This window comes from Myotis lucifugus, unplaced genomic scaffold (genome assembly GCF_000147115.1).
Source record: "Myotis lucifugus unplaced genomic scaffold, Myoluc2.0 scaffold_67, whole genome shotgun sequence".
Classification (NCBI taxonomy): domain Eukaryota; kingdom Metazoa; phylum Chordata; class Mammalia; order Chiroptera; family Vespertilionidae; genus Myotis; species Myotis lucifugus.
Genome location: NW_005871115.1, coordinates 4,783,304 through 4,797,497, shown reverse-complemented (window position 1 = coordinate 4,797,497; position 14,194 = coordinate 4,783,304). Strand labels below are relative to the sequence as shown.

Sequence of the window (14,194 nt, the reverse complement as noted above, 5' to 3'; positions counted from 1 at the left end):
GCAGCTTTCATTCATCATTAAACAAGTTCAAGTCCCCACTCGGTGGTTTGTTTTTCTTGTTGTTCCTGTGTAAGCCGGTGTATGTGACCCATGTTTCTGTAGCTCTGTTGCTGCTCTCACCACATGGACCTTCGACACAGCCTGACCACCTCTGCAGCGATCACAGTGCTGTGCACCTAGAGGCAGCTAACAATGGCTGAGGACTCTTTCCAACACCCAGACCACCATTGCATCGGCTTTGTAGTTACTTGAAATTACGTAAGAAAAAAAGCATGAGAAAAACTTCAACGTCCTTGTTAACATTTGAATTTATTACTTATCATGAGTGTTTTTTGACTAAAGAATTGATATTTTCTATGATTTAAGGCCACCTAATCAGTAAATGTTTCAGTCATGTTGACTTTCTTATAGAGACAAGAAGGTATGTACATCTCACTTTGTTCTGTGGTGTTGGAATAATTTTGTAGTTGAAGGAGAGACAGCAAGTCACATGCAGATCAGCATCCTAGTCCTGGTGATGGTTACACACCCTGCTGAGCAGCTCTGTAGACCAGGACTTCTAAATGGCAAAATAAGCAACATTAGAGTGAGCAGATTTACAACAAAGGGAAACTGGTAGAGGAGCACAACCAAGAGATAGCCCACATGTATTTATTTAGAAAGCTCTGGTGGTAAATTTTGATAGGGATACTATGTATAGAACAACAAAATAATAAAATCCCTTTCTCATCCCTTATCCTAATGTTTTCTACCTCAAAATTTTTTTTCTTAGCCTTTACTTTCTAGACATATACTTGAACACTCTTTTTCTTTCCTTCAAACTCTAGTTTAAATTTGATAAAACCTATATGTAAGTTCTGTTAGTCAAGAGCGTGGCAATCAATACAATGAAAAATAATCTGGTTTATTTAATGTATAAAGAAGAGAGGGAATCCATCACGTGATAATAGGCAGTTTGAAAAAGTCCAAACTTTTCCCCTTTCTTTGTGGTTTTGGGAGGGGCATAGTAAAACGGAACTTAACTGTGGTCCCACAAGCTAACATTGATTCCCCTAGAGTTTATTTGCATAAGTATTGTCATAGCTAAGCAGTTTTTCAGTGAATTCAGTCAACGTAGAGGACCCTTCTAGATATATCAGAGCTCTCCATAAAATGTATGTTTGCTCAGAAGCAAACTGTGTTCTTCATTTCATGCAAACACACAGTAATCTAAGCACTCTTCCAGTGAGCAGTGTGAGCAGCCCATTTTTACTTCCTTCTCTGAAATAATCCAGTTTACTCAGTTTGCTCTGGGGGCCCCCTCTATGTTCCCACAGAACACTGAATACCTCTAATGTAGAACTTACTGTACTGCATTAGGTTTATTTTTTTCTTCTGCCCTCTCTTGTAGATTGATCTGCTTGAGTATAGGGAGAAAGTCTTTTTCACGCTCATATTTGTAGCCAAGCGCCTAGCAGATAGTGTGAGTTAGTAAGTGGATGGCTGTTCCAGAGCATCTCAGAGCTCCTATTCTGTAGCCTGGCAAGTTTAATGACTATGAGCTTGAAACAGTTTCAAGATAGTAATTATAAATGATAGGTTTTTCCCTGTGGTGGTGGATTGGAATTGGAAATATTAATATGAACTCATGTTTTTTTCATAGATATAGGTTAATAGAAATGACTAGAAATTCATGTACACATATATACATATATTTACTTTTGTCCTCTGAAGGCCTAAAAGCAGTGACAGCCCAGTAACAATGAGAATACCTAGCATTCAGATCTTGTTTTCTAAATTTTCTACTTAAAAAAAGAAGGGTGCTTCTTAGAAAAATTACTGATTCCTAGCCTGGGGCAGAGAAAGGACAAAATGAGCCTCAAATATCTTGCTCTGTTAAAAAGTAAGGTAATGCTCAAAGAATGATGGGAAAATGGCTAAAAAAAAAATTAAGATTGAGGTATATTCCACCATCCAATCTGGGATAATTAAGCATGAAAGTAAAGGATTACAGTAATGAATTCCAACCCATAGAATAAAACAAGAAGCCATGAGTCTATACAGATAGAAATAAATGAATCAATGGGAGAAGAGAAGAATCTTACAATAGAAAGAAAGCTAATGTAAGAGGAATACTATATTTAGAAATAATCATCTGGAAACTACCATAGTGGTAATTGTTTTGGGCATGAATCATCAATGGATACTAAAACTAGTAGGTAAAAGTTTAATGGAAAGCTAAATATCTACATTGTCTCAAAGTAAATTGTACACTTTAAAGTAGAAAAATCCTGGCAGGCACCACTTTACTTAGTGATCAAAAGTTAGCATCACTAGTAGTGAACAAATAGGCATCACGTGTCTTGTGAAAAGGGTACACACTTGTGTAATTACTGCTGACAGTGCATAACCTGAATCTCATCATGGGGAAGCATCAGATGAATCCAGTGGGGGGACACTGTAGAAAATGGTCTGTGTTCTTAGAAAACGATAATAAGATCATGAAAAACACAAAAAAGACAAAAACTCTCTCAAATTAGAGGAGACTAAAGAGACATTATTAGATGTCCTGTGCCAGAAAAAAAATATTTTTTGCTGTTATGAAGGACATTCTTGGGACAATAGGTAAAATTTGAATAAGGTCTATAGATTAATAGTAGATAAATAGATTTAATAGTGTGAAATCAGTGTTAATTTTTTATACTTGTACTGTGGTCATGTAAGAAAGTATTTGTAAAGAAAGTAGAATTGTGTCAGCAGTATACTCCCAAATAGTTCAGGGAAAAATTGTGTGTGTGTGTGTGTATGTGTGTGTGTGTGTGTGTGTTTAACACATGTATATAGAGAAAAGGAGAATGATAAAGAAAATGTGGTGAATTGTTAACATTTTGGGAATCTGGAGGAAGAATAGAAATCCATTGCACATGTAAATAATTTTTTAAAATATGTTTTTGTTGATTTCAGAGAGAGGAAGGGATAGGGCAAGAGAGAAACATCAATGATGAGAGAGAATAATTGATCAGCTGCCTCCACATGCCCTCTATCAGGGAGCTACCCCGAGACCTGGACATGTGCCCTGCCCGAGAATTGAACTGTGACCTCCTGGTTCATGGGTTGATGCTCAACCATTAAGCAACACTGGCCAGGCTCCATTGCACATTTTAAAATAATTTTTCGTAAGTCTGAAATTATTTTAAAATGTAAATCTTAAAAATAATGGTTCTTAGAAAGTATATACTCTATATAAAAGTTAGTCTCCCTCCGATTCAAATAATCAACTTGTTGAAGTAATATGACTTTTAGAATAAAATTATATAGCCCATTGAATACATCTTAAACGTACAATTTTATAATCATTGATTCGTTGATTATAAAACCAAGTAGAAACAATTTTTTGACAATTCTAAGGAAGTTTTTTCCTACTGCCCTTTAATTTATCTATGTCAGCATTTACCATGACTTTTACACAAAAGCAAAAGTTTCTGTAAGCAGCAAATTTGGGAAATGCTGTACAAGTTTCATTTTCTTCATGTCTTCTTGCCTACATTGTGAATCTGCAAGCAGCAAATGTAGTTCCATTATTTATTTATTTTTACAAATAGGTAACCATGGACTCTTAACAATGGAGAATGCAGATTTAGATAAATAAGCGTGTAAAATCAGTATATAAATCTGAGATTACTTTCCAACCTTTTATTAGAACCAGCGGACCTACTTAGGAAGATAAGAGACACATGCCACACTGATTCATAACCTCCCTTGCTTAACAAGCAGGCGGCGATCCTTGAATGGTTGGGAAACTTTGTACAGAACCTAGGATTTCATGGCCAAATGTTTTTCTTCTTAAAACACTTCTATGCCAGCTCAAAAAAATTGTTTGTATTTTCTCTAAGGCAGTCTTTATTATAACAATGCAGTTAAATGTAGTTAGAATACACTGCCCTATTTTGAGGTCAGCTAGCATTGTCATAGCTATATATTTTTGAAAAGTTAATGTGACCAACAACCAAGTCATAAAGGCTAAATTTTTTATATTTAAAAAGGAGGAATGGCATTTTAAAGGGTAAAAAAAACTTGGATTCACTAGATTATTGGTGGTTTTTTACAAGGTTTTTTTTTGTTTTTGTTTTTTTGTTTTTTTTGTTTTTTTTTTACAGGAGAGAGGAGAGCAAGAACCATGCTCATCTTAATGTCTCCTAAATTACATATCTCAAGCATCTGTGATTCGCTGACTCACCATCAATGCCTTATTTCCGGGTCCCCTTAGGCCCCTCCATGTCTTGTTCTTACACTACTAAGTAGTACTACAAGGACACCTCCAGTTGACAATCAGATCATACCTTATAGCCCACCACCTGCTCCTTCCCATCCCCCACTTGAGAAGCTGCCCAACAGGCTTAAAGCTCCATACATGTGGCCCTTTCTCTATGGGTCAGTGTAGTTAAAAACTAGTTAATGGAAAGCATTCTCTAGGCTAGCAATTCTGAAGTTCCTAACTCTGGTTGGGCATCAAAATCAAATAGGAAAAAAATTTTTAACAACACCCAATTTCCCAGCACTCTTCCCCCTCAATTCTTATTAAAGAGGTTCTGAGTGGGACTAGGGAGTGGTATCAGAAATTTTTAAAAGCTCCTCTGGTGATTGCTCCAGCTAATCTAAGAATTCCTTTGAGGACCTACCCCTCTAGAAATTTTCTCTGGCTATAAGTACACAGACATAGTATCTTAGATCTGAAAAGTTCTTTAAAGAAGATCTAAACTAGTGTTAAAGTGTGGCCTACAGACTGTCTTAACAGCCCCACCTGGGGCTATTTTTAATAAATACCCTAGATTATTTAATACATGCTAGAATTTGAGACATGCTAATATTAAAAACTGACACACACACACACACACACACACACACCCCAAATCAATAGAAAGTGCTCCAAAAGGTTAGTTGGCCTGCTTACTTACAAACCAAAGTTATAAACCACACGGTTCTCTGTGGTTCTCAGTGCAGTTTATAGCAGTTCTGTGGGAATTTCATGTCCACAATACCTGTCACCCATTCTGTCCCATCTGTATCCCAAAGCAGTATGACACCGTCATGTTTCCAGTCAGGTCCAATGTTAATTTTCCCCCCAACCCCCTGAATAAGGCTTTTGCATAGAATAGTGCATGGGGAGTCCAGACACCTTGATTCCTCCCAAATCTGCTAGGAACTTTCTGCATGACTTTTAGGACAGCACTTATCCTCAGTGTCAAGATTTTTCTCCTGCAAAGTTAGGAAAAGATGAATATTTTGAATGCTTCCAGTCCCAAAATTGTGTGATTTAAATCTTTAGCAGGCTCTCCTCCACTGTTTGTAATAACTTGCAATGGAGTACCAGTTCCTAATTGCTGATTGTCAGAGATTCAGAAACTGAGAGCAGTTAAACTGTTGGTAGCTTAAAACCAGCCCATAATGAAAATATTTACACCATGAAAATAGGAAACCACTAAAAATTAGGGTTTAAAAAAGGCAAAAGCAAAACAGAGAGCTGATTTACCTGCATAATCCTATATAATAAAACCCTAATATGCAAATCGACTGAACAGAGGAAAGACCCGTGGCTGACACGCACTTACCACCAGGGGGTAGATGCTCAACACAGGAGCTGCCCCTTGGTGGTCAGTGCTCCGCTCAGCCAGAAGCCAGGCTCAAAGCTGGAGAGTGCAGCAGCGGTGGTAGGAGCCTCTCCTGCCTCCACTGCAGGCCGATGGGCAGCAGTAAGGAGCGAGGGATCCCGGACTGCGCAGGCCGAGCTGAGGGACTCCCCGGGACTGAGGGGCTCCCCAAATGCACGAATTGCATGCATCAGGCCTCTAGTATGTATTATAATGTAAACAGAGACTAGAACCAAATGTATTAAATATATAATGGAATGTTCCACCATAGTTTAAGGTAGATTATTATGGTAATAACTGAATTACATCAGATTTCCAAATTGTTCTCAAAATCGTTAAGTCTCCATTAAGCTACTCAATGTGTCACATGTGCGTCCCCTGAACCATTTTATTGATGTTACTTGACTGCCTTCCTAACTAAACCCAGTTCCTTTTAGTGCTTCTCAAATCAATAGGCTAAAGCAGCCCGAGCATCTTCCTACACGATAGACTCAAAGGACATGCTTGTACGACTGAAAAAATGTGGAATGCACAGCTAGTTCAATTACTTGACTATAAAAAAACAACTAATTCAGTTCACTGCATCATTGATCCATTTAATTGTATAGCAGCTTCCTATTGATAATAGGAAATGTCCCTGAGCCAGCCATGCTGAAACAGAAACTGGCCAGTTTTCCACAGCCATAAATTTCAATAAGGATTCTACATAATACACAGGGACTAAAATCACAGCCAGAGTTTATTAGATTTTTAAAAAAATTTCACTGACCTAATTCCCCTGCATATGACCCAATTTCTCTTATGCTTCCTGGACTTTGTCTGTCATTAAATGTTAGCCTATACTTATGTTCATGCCTGGGTGTTTTATTTCACATAGAGATTGTGATAAATTTTAAACCATCTATTCATTTGGTTTTTGGAAACCACTGAGCAACCCATGAGCTTTACAAAAGGTGCTGCTGACCTAGAAGTGGTACCTTCAGTAATTTTTCTGACCTCTGGGTTTAGGCAGGTGCTATAAATTAGTACATCTTTGTAGAACAAATACAAAAATTTGATTGATAACTACTATATTTTGAGCATAGTATTAATTACTGAGGGAAACAAATATAAATAAGATATAATAAGCCCCCCCCTCCAGGAGCTCACAGTCTAATGGGAAAGATATGTGATTTAAATAAAAGGTTATAATGGTAAGCTTCATAATAGAGAACAAGCAGTGTTTTTGAAGCTTGGTGAAGGAATAATTCTGACTTGGATAAAACAGAAGAATTTATACATGAATAAGATTCCAGTAGCAAAATAAATAAATAAATAAATAAATAAATAAATAAATAAATAAATAAACAAACAAATAAATAAATAAATAAATAGGAAAGGCCATTCCAGACAGAGGAAAAGGAAACAGGACACAAACCCAGTCATGGGGAAGGGTATGCAGGCGTCCAGTGGTCAAGAGAAAGTGTTATGGAGTGTAGCTGTTTTTATGGCAATATTTATATTTATTTTTGCAATGCCTTGGATAAACCAAACAATGTTGGGTAAAGTGTTATTTCCACAAAAGCATCCTCTTTCAAAACAAAAGTATTTCTGTTTCCCATAAGAGTTTAAATTACATCCTAAAACAGAGCTAATCACTGAGACAACATGAAACAATATCAGCAGACTTATAGAGCAAGACCAGACAATGAACTATATCATTAAACTAAACAATTACACAGAACTAGAAACTGACTCATTAGTAAAATATATAAATCTACAATATTAAATTTGGTCCGTGGAGACACTAGAGCAGTATTTATAGGAAGTATCAGGTTATTTCCTACTTTAGGTGAATACTGCTGTTGTAAAATGTTGGATATCACAAGGAACAGCATTTTATTTACAGTCTGCTGTATTAAAAGTTATGTTTCCAGCAAACCTGGTGATTGCTACAAATACAGCTAAAAATTTGACACTAAAAACAAACATATTTTCTGTACTTTGGGATTCCTAATCTCTATAAATTGAAAATTTCTGTTAAAATGAATACAAAAAATACCCCTCATAATTCCATTCTTAGAAATACTGTAAAATTCAATAATTTAATTTAAAAACAATAAGTGAATTACAATAAGTAAATTATAATAAGTTTTGCAAAAAGGCACACATTGTTAATGATATAAGTTTGGTAGCAGAATCCCATGTCTTGAAAGTTACTGTCAGGTGGTTGGGTGTGGGGGGAGAACAACAACACATAAAAAACTGATTTTTCAGTCTAATCTTGGAAAGAGGAAGCAAGGCTCAGATAGGACTTTCCTCTCTCCGTGGTAAACTAAAGACTCTCAGCTCTCCGCTATGCTTCCATCTGGCCATGCTGCACCATTACTGTCCAGAAAGTGAACGGGTTCTCTTCCTGCCTGGTGCTCTCAAGGCTATAGAGAAGCTGATACTGCTTGATGTCAACAAAGACTCCTGGCCTCATCCAGTTAATCATCTTGCTACCTGGTAAACATCTATGGAGTTTTCTTTTACTAGTTGGTGCATAAGTGTTGTCAGAGCAAAAAAACTTCCTGCTGTCATTCCTCCACGGTCATCGTGAATGATCATGGGCCTGCCCCTGCTGCAGCTTCTTCTTTGATAACACTCAGAAATTCAAAAGTTTTACCTAATGAGGCTATCTGGGTTTGGACATTTGGGACACTGAAAATGCCTCACTTCAAGTACATAATTGTCCACAATATAGCAGGCATTGATATGGTCATCCCCAGCCAGGAATGAAATGCCCACCCTTGACCTTTCCACAGGGATGATGGAAGAGGTTCTGTCACATTGCTTTACTAGTAAACCTGTAGAACAGTCACTCTGCTGTGTGTTTGATTGACCCAGGAGCTCAAATTGTTTCTCTAGCTTTGTTTAGCCAGGAATTAACATAGGCATGAATGTGACCGTCTGGCACCTCAGTTTCTTTACTAAGTATGGCCTCAACCAGTGCATCATGAATGAAGACATACTGTTTCTCAGTTTGCACCAAATAGTTTATTTGCAAGTAAATGTGTTTTAAAAAAGCAAATATGTTGACAGTGCCTTTGTGTTGAATTTGCTGCAACATACTGTCTAGCACTGTGTTCTTCCCACTCCAGCACTGCAGTGGGCAACAGCAGGCCCCACCGCCTGGAGCCTGGTGCGTGGCATGGGACGCCTTTCTCACGGGGGTCAGCACTGGCCGAGAGTACTCTGGTACTCTCATGTAGGCCATACGGGTAGTGGTACCGTGTAACCACGCACCAAATGGGTCTTCCTTTCTGGGAGCCTTTTTTTTATCTTTGTGTTTCTTCGAGTAAAATTCCTCGCAGTATAACAGGCAAGCACTTGAACACTCTACTGAGTGACCAGGAAGCTCCCATGCTCTTCACTACCATTGGCAGGCCAGTAATGGTCACATTCTCCTTCCTTTCTCCTTTCTCACAAGGTTTGTGATCATGGCAATGACTTCCACATTATGCTCCCACACTATTCTCCAGAAATCTTCGGCTGTGGATTCAGTGGGCTTTGGCAGCAATGTAAGCTTTGAGCCTGTTGTAACTATTGTCATTGCTGTAATCAGTCAGTTTGCTATCATTTTCAGCAAGTTGTGTAAGCTTAACCTTACTATGATCATCTGATAAAACTCTTTCAGTGTCCCAAATTCTTCAGTAAGTCCACTACTTGCATGTAAGTTTGCAACATGCTTTGGAAAGTCCCTTATTGGAATTGCTCCAATATAATCTGAAATTGGAAAGGTAAGTGTTGGAGGTGTGGATATTACTCAAAGGGAAGTACTATCCTCTAAATAAAAGTATGCAGCCTGGGAGCATTTCCCTGAGCTCCCGTGGAGGGAGGGCAGAGTGAACTAGAGTCGCATGAGGAGAATCTGGGGTTGGTGGCTCTGAGGAGAAGGCTAAAGGGACAGCTGCCAGGATCCCTGTGCTGAGTCACTCTCCCATACTGCAGAGGTCGTCTTTCTCAGGTCAAAAATGGAGTATTTTGAATGCAAGAATAGAGTCAAGCAGGAAGAGTGGTAATTCAAATACGCACAAAACAATAAAATATAACAATAGGCTGAAAGCAGTAGAACACAGTTAAGGAAGCATGAATTTACTGAGAGGAAAGGGTATTTCAACCAGGTCTTTTAGAAATTTGCAAAATGAGAAAGAGGACAAACAACATTCTAAGAAGAAGGACTAACATGAGCAAAGGCATAAAGTCAACGGTAATGATCATTATCGCTGTGTGTGCCAGGCACTGTGCTAAGCATTCTATTTATATTATCATACTTTATTTTTCAATGAGTGAGGGAGATATCATTTCCATTTTACAAATATGAAACTGAGATCCAGAAGAGCTAAGTAACATGCCCAAGGCCATATAACAGTAGACTCAGGTTTAAACTCATTGTACCAAAAACCTTCAATCTGAGAAAAGTAAAGATATAAGATGTAGTAACACAACAGTAAATCAAGTTATAATGTAATGTATATAATCATTTAAAAAATTGTAAAAGCCCTTTATTGAGCAGTTACTATTTTGCAAGAAAGTTAATATATGTATTAAATCATCACAACAGCTTGAAGAAAAAAATTGACCAAGGTCACCAGTTAATGGCAAAGCTAGAAATTCTTGTCACACAGAAAGGACAGAGGGAGCTGGGGAGGGGAGGAAGAGAGAACAATAGTCATGACCTTCCAGAGAGGTATCAGTGGAGAGAAAGCAAGGAAGTTATGGCATCTATAAATGACATCTACATGATTATAAGCCCGCTGCCATTCACCTATCTTACTTAATTCACATAGAGAAGGAATGAGATTCAGGGTCTAGAGAAAGACCGTATTTGATTTAAACTGTTGAATTGGAAACATATTCAAAACATCCATGTGGATACACTCAAATAGCCACAAATACTGGCAGTCAAAATTTGGTATGGGATATTTTGTAATGAAGATAGTGGAAGAACCTGACTAGAAACTAAAATAATATAAGAAAATGGACCAAGCTTCTATTTCCTTATTGGATGGGGCCAAAATGGCAAAGATGCAGTCTGCCCAGGGATGTCATGATTTAGTCCAACTTGGAATCAGGACATAGCAATTCTGGAGTTTCAGTCCAGGGGCCGCCAGCCAGAGATCAGAGCAGAGTTGATATGATACCAAGTGCTAGGCTAGGTAATGATGCCAAGTTGTGCAGAATGGCAGTAACATCTGGTCTTCCCAAGGCCTGGGGCTGGTAAGGAAATAAGACATAGGTAGAAATACTGAATGGGATCCCACCTGCAGTGACCATACCTTAGAGGGGATCCAAAATCCAGGGCACAAGAAAACCACATGGCCCTTAGAAACCATTCAGTGCCCCTCACTCCTTTTGGTGAGATTTCTGATCTCTTGGTTTAGGCAAATGTTACCTAGTCCCAATTTCATTGGAATTCTAAAATGGACTGAAGTGACTCTGGCCCAACACATAGCCATTGATCATAAGCAGTGCAGCTCCACTCATTTATGTGTGCAGGTGGCAAGCTGGGAGCCAGCCAGGCTGGCATGGTTCTGGAATGTAGGACAGAACTGGACTAGAGATAGGAGCCATCTACCAGGAGGTTGTACCTCAAGCCTGCAGTAGGTAAGATCACTCAGAGACAGAGACTGGGAAAGGACCAAGGATTGGAAATGGTTACCCTTAAGGACCAGGCAGAGAAAGGAAAGAAAGAAGGATTAATCAGATAAGTTAAAGGCAAGTGAGAAGAGTAGCTTCCAATCTTCCTTTCTTTTAATTTTTTCTCCATTTCTATGTGAAACTTTTATTTTCTACTTTGATCTGTAATTGGAAAAAACCTTCAAAAAGAAAAGTCACTGCACTGTAACAGGGTGGTAATGGTTCCTCCCTCTGAGGATGTTGTGAGTATTAAATGGGGTAATGTACAATTGCATCTGCTGGGTGCTCCACGTATGTTGATTCTCACCACCACAGGCTGCTGGCCACCCTTCCCCTCCCCTGGGGTTATAGGCCTTAACCCCTAAGTCCTTTGATTTCACCATCAAAACAGAAACTGCTGTGATTAAATTAGGTATGACCAATTTTTACAGACAAGCTTCACAATGAGAGAAAAAGAAAGAACCAAGCTTTTGTTTTTCACCGTGTATTGAAAAGGTGTTCTTTGGCTACCCCTTGTCATGAATGAGAAAATTGAAATAATCAATTCAACAAAAGTACCTACTCCAAAGTCATAGTTGTAGTCTACCCTGGCAGACTGTCTCTTGTCAGTTGCTTAGCATTTGGAAAATTTCAAGGATTTGAAAGAAGCAAGACAGTGAATCATGTGGTAGTGCTTATCTTTCCAATGCGGGAGCAAACCAGTTCCCCAGAATCACCTTATTGGTGGTCTATTGCTTAGCTATTATATTTCAGCACTGCCATTATACATGTGCAAAAATGACAAATCGTGTGCTGTTACTTTTCCCTTATTAGAAAGAAATAGATGGGTACAACATGATCAAGTGAGATTTACTCCAGGGAGGCAAGGTTGGTACAATATCCACAAATCAATAAACATGATACACTACATAAACAAAATGAAGGATAAAAACCATATTATCATATCAATAGATGTAGAAAATGCATTTGATACAACCAAGGACCCATTTGTGATAAAACTCTCAATACAGTGTGAATAGAGGGAACATACCTCAATGTAATAAAGGTCATATAAGACAAACCAAAGCCAGTATCATACTCAATGAGCAAAAAACAAAAGCATTTCCCTTAAGATCGGGGGAAAAGACAGAGATGTCTGCTTTCATCACTCTTATTCAACATACTACAAGAAGTCCTAGCCACAGCAATAAGACAAGAAGAAGAACTAAATGTATCCAAATTGGAAAAGGAAGATGTAAAACTGTCATTTGCAGATGACAATCTATAATAATAAAAGCATAATATGCTAATTAAACTAGACAGCCAAACGACCTTTTGGACATCATTCTGGATGTCCTTCCAGATGAAGCCATGGTGGTGGGGGCTGAGGCAGAGGCAGTCAGGGGCGATCAGGCAGGCAGGCGAGCAATTAGGGGCAATCAGGTAGGCAGGCAGAGGTATTGGGGCGATCAGGCAAGCCAGTGAGTGGTTAGAGGTGATCAGGCAGGCAGGCAGAGTGGTTAGGGGTGATCAGGCAGGCAGGAAGGCCAGAGGTTAGGAACCAATGGTCCTGGATTGTGAGAGGGATGTCTGACTGGCAGTTTAGGCCCAATCCCACCGGGATCCCTGCAGGATTGGGCCTAAACTGGCATTTGGACATCCTCTGAGGGGTCCTGGATTACAAGAGGGTGCAGGCTGGGCTGAGGGACCCCCGCCTCCCTGCCCCCCATGCATGAGTTTTGTGCACCAGGCCTCTAGTATTGTATATAAAGAACCATAATGATTCCATAAAACAAACAAACAAACAACAACAACAACAAATGACTAAAACAGATAAATGAATTCAGTAAAGTAGCAGGATGCAAAATAAATATTCAGAAATCAGTTACATTTCTACACAGAAATAATGAACTATTGAAAAAGGAAACTAAAAAAATCACATTCACAAGTGCTTCAAAAAAATTAAATTCCTAGGAATACATTTAACCAAGCATATAAAAGACCTGTAACTCAGAAAATTATAAGACACTGAAGAATGACATTGAAGAAGATACAAGTGGAAACGTATACCATGTTCATGGATAGGAAGAATTAATATCATTAAAATGTGCATACTACCAAAAACAATCCATAGATTCAACACAATTCCTATCAAGATACCAATCATATTTTTCACAGAATAGAACAAATATTTCAAAAATGTATTGACACCACAAAAGACCCAAATAGCAACAGTGCTCTTGAGAAAGAAGAATAAAGTTGGAAGAATCATGCTACATATGAGACCATAGTAATCAAAACATCATGGTCCTGGCATAAAAGCAGACACATAGATCAATGAAATAGAATACAGAGCTCAGAAATAAACCCACAACTTTATAGTCAATTAATATTTGACAAAGGAGATAAGAACATACAATGGGTTAAAGATAGTTTATTTAATAGATGGTGTTGGGAATATTTGGCAGGTACATACAAAAAAATGAAACTAGACCACCTTCTTATACCTTCTTTACACAAGATTATACTCAAAATGAATTAAAGACTTAAATGTTAGACTTAAAACCATAAAAATCCTGGAAGAAAACACAGGCAGTAAAATTTTGGACATTTCTTGTAGCCATTTTTTTCTAATATACTTCCAAGGGAAACAAAAGAAAAATAAACAAATGGGACTGCATCAAACTAAAAAGTTTTTCCACAGCGAAGGAAACAACCAACAGAATCAAAAGACAGCCCATTTAATGGGAGAACATATTTGCCAATGATACATCTGATAAAGGATTAATATCCAGTATTTATAAAAACCTTATATAACTCAACATCAAGAAAACATACAATCCAATTAAAAAATGGGCAAGGGACCTGAATAGACACTTTTCCAAAGAGGATATACAGATGGCCAATAGATATACTGTAAGATGTGA

The 14,194-nt window shown here is 38.1% G+C and overlaps 1 pseudogene; it reads right to left on the bottom strand.

Moving 5' to 3' along the window:
- Positions 1 to 8,270: 8,270 nt before the first annotated feature.
- Positions 8,271 to 9,869, bottom strand: LOC106697401 (annotated as a pseudogene).
- Positions 9,870 to 14,194: the final 4,325 nt, after the last annotated feature.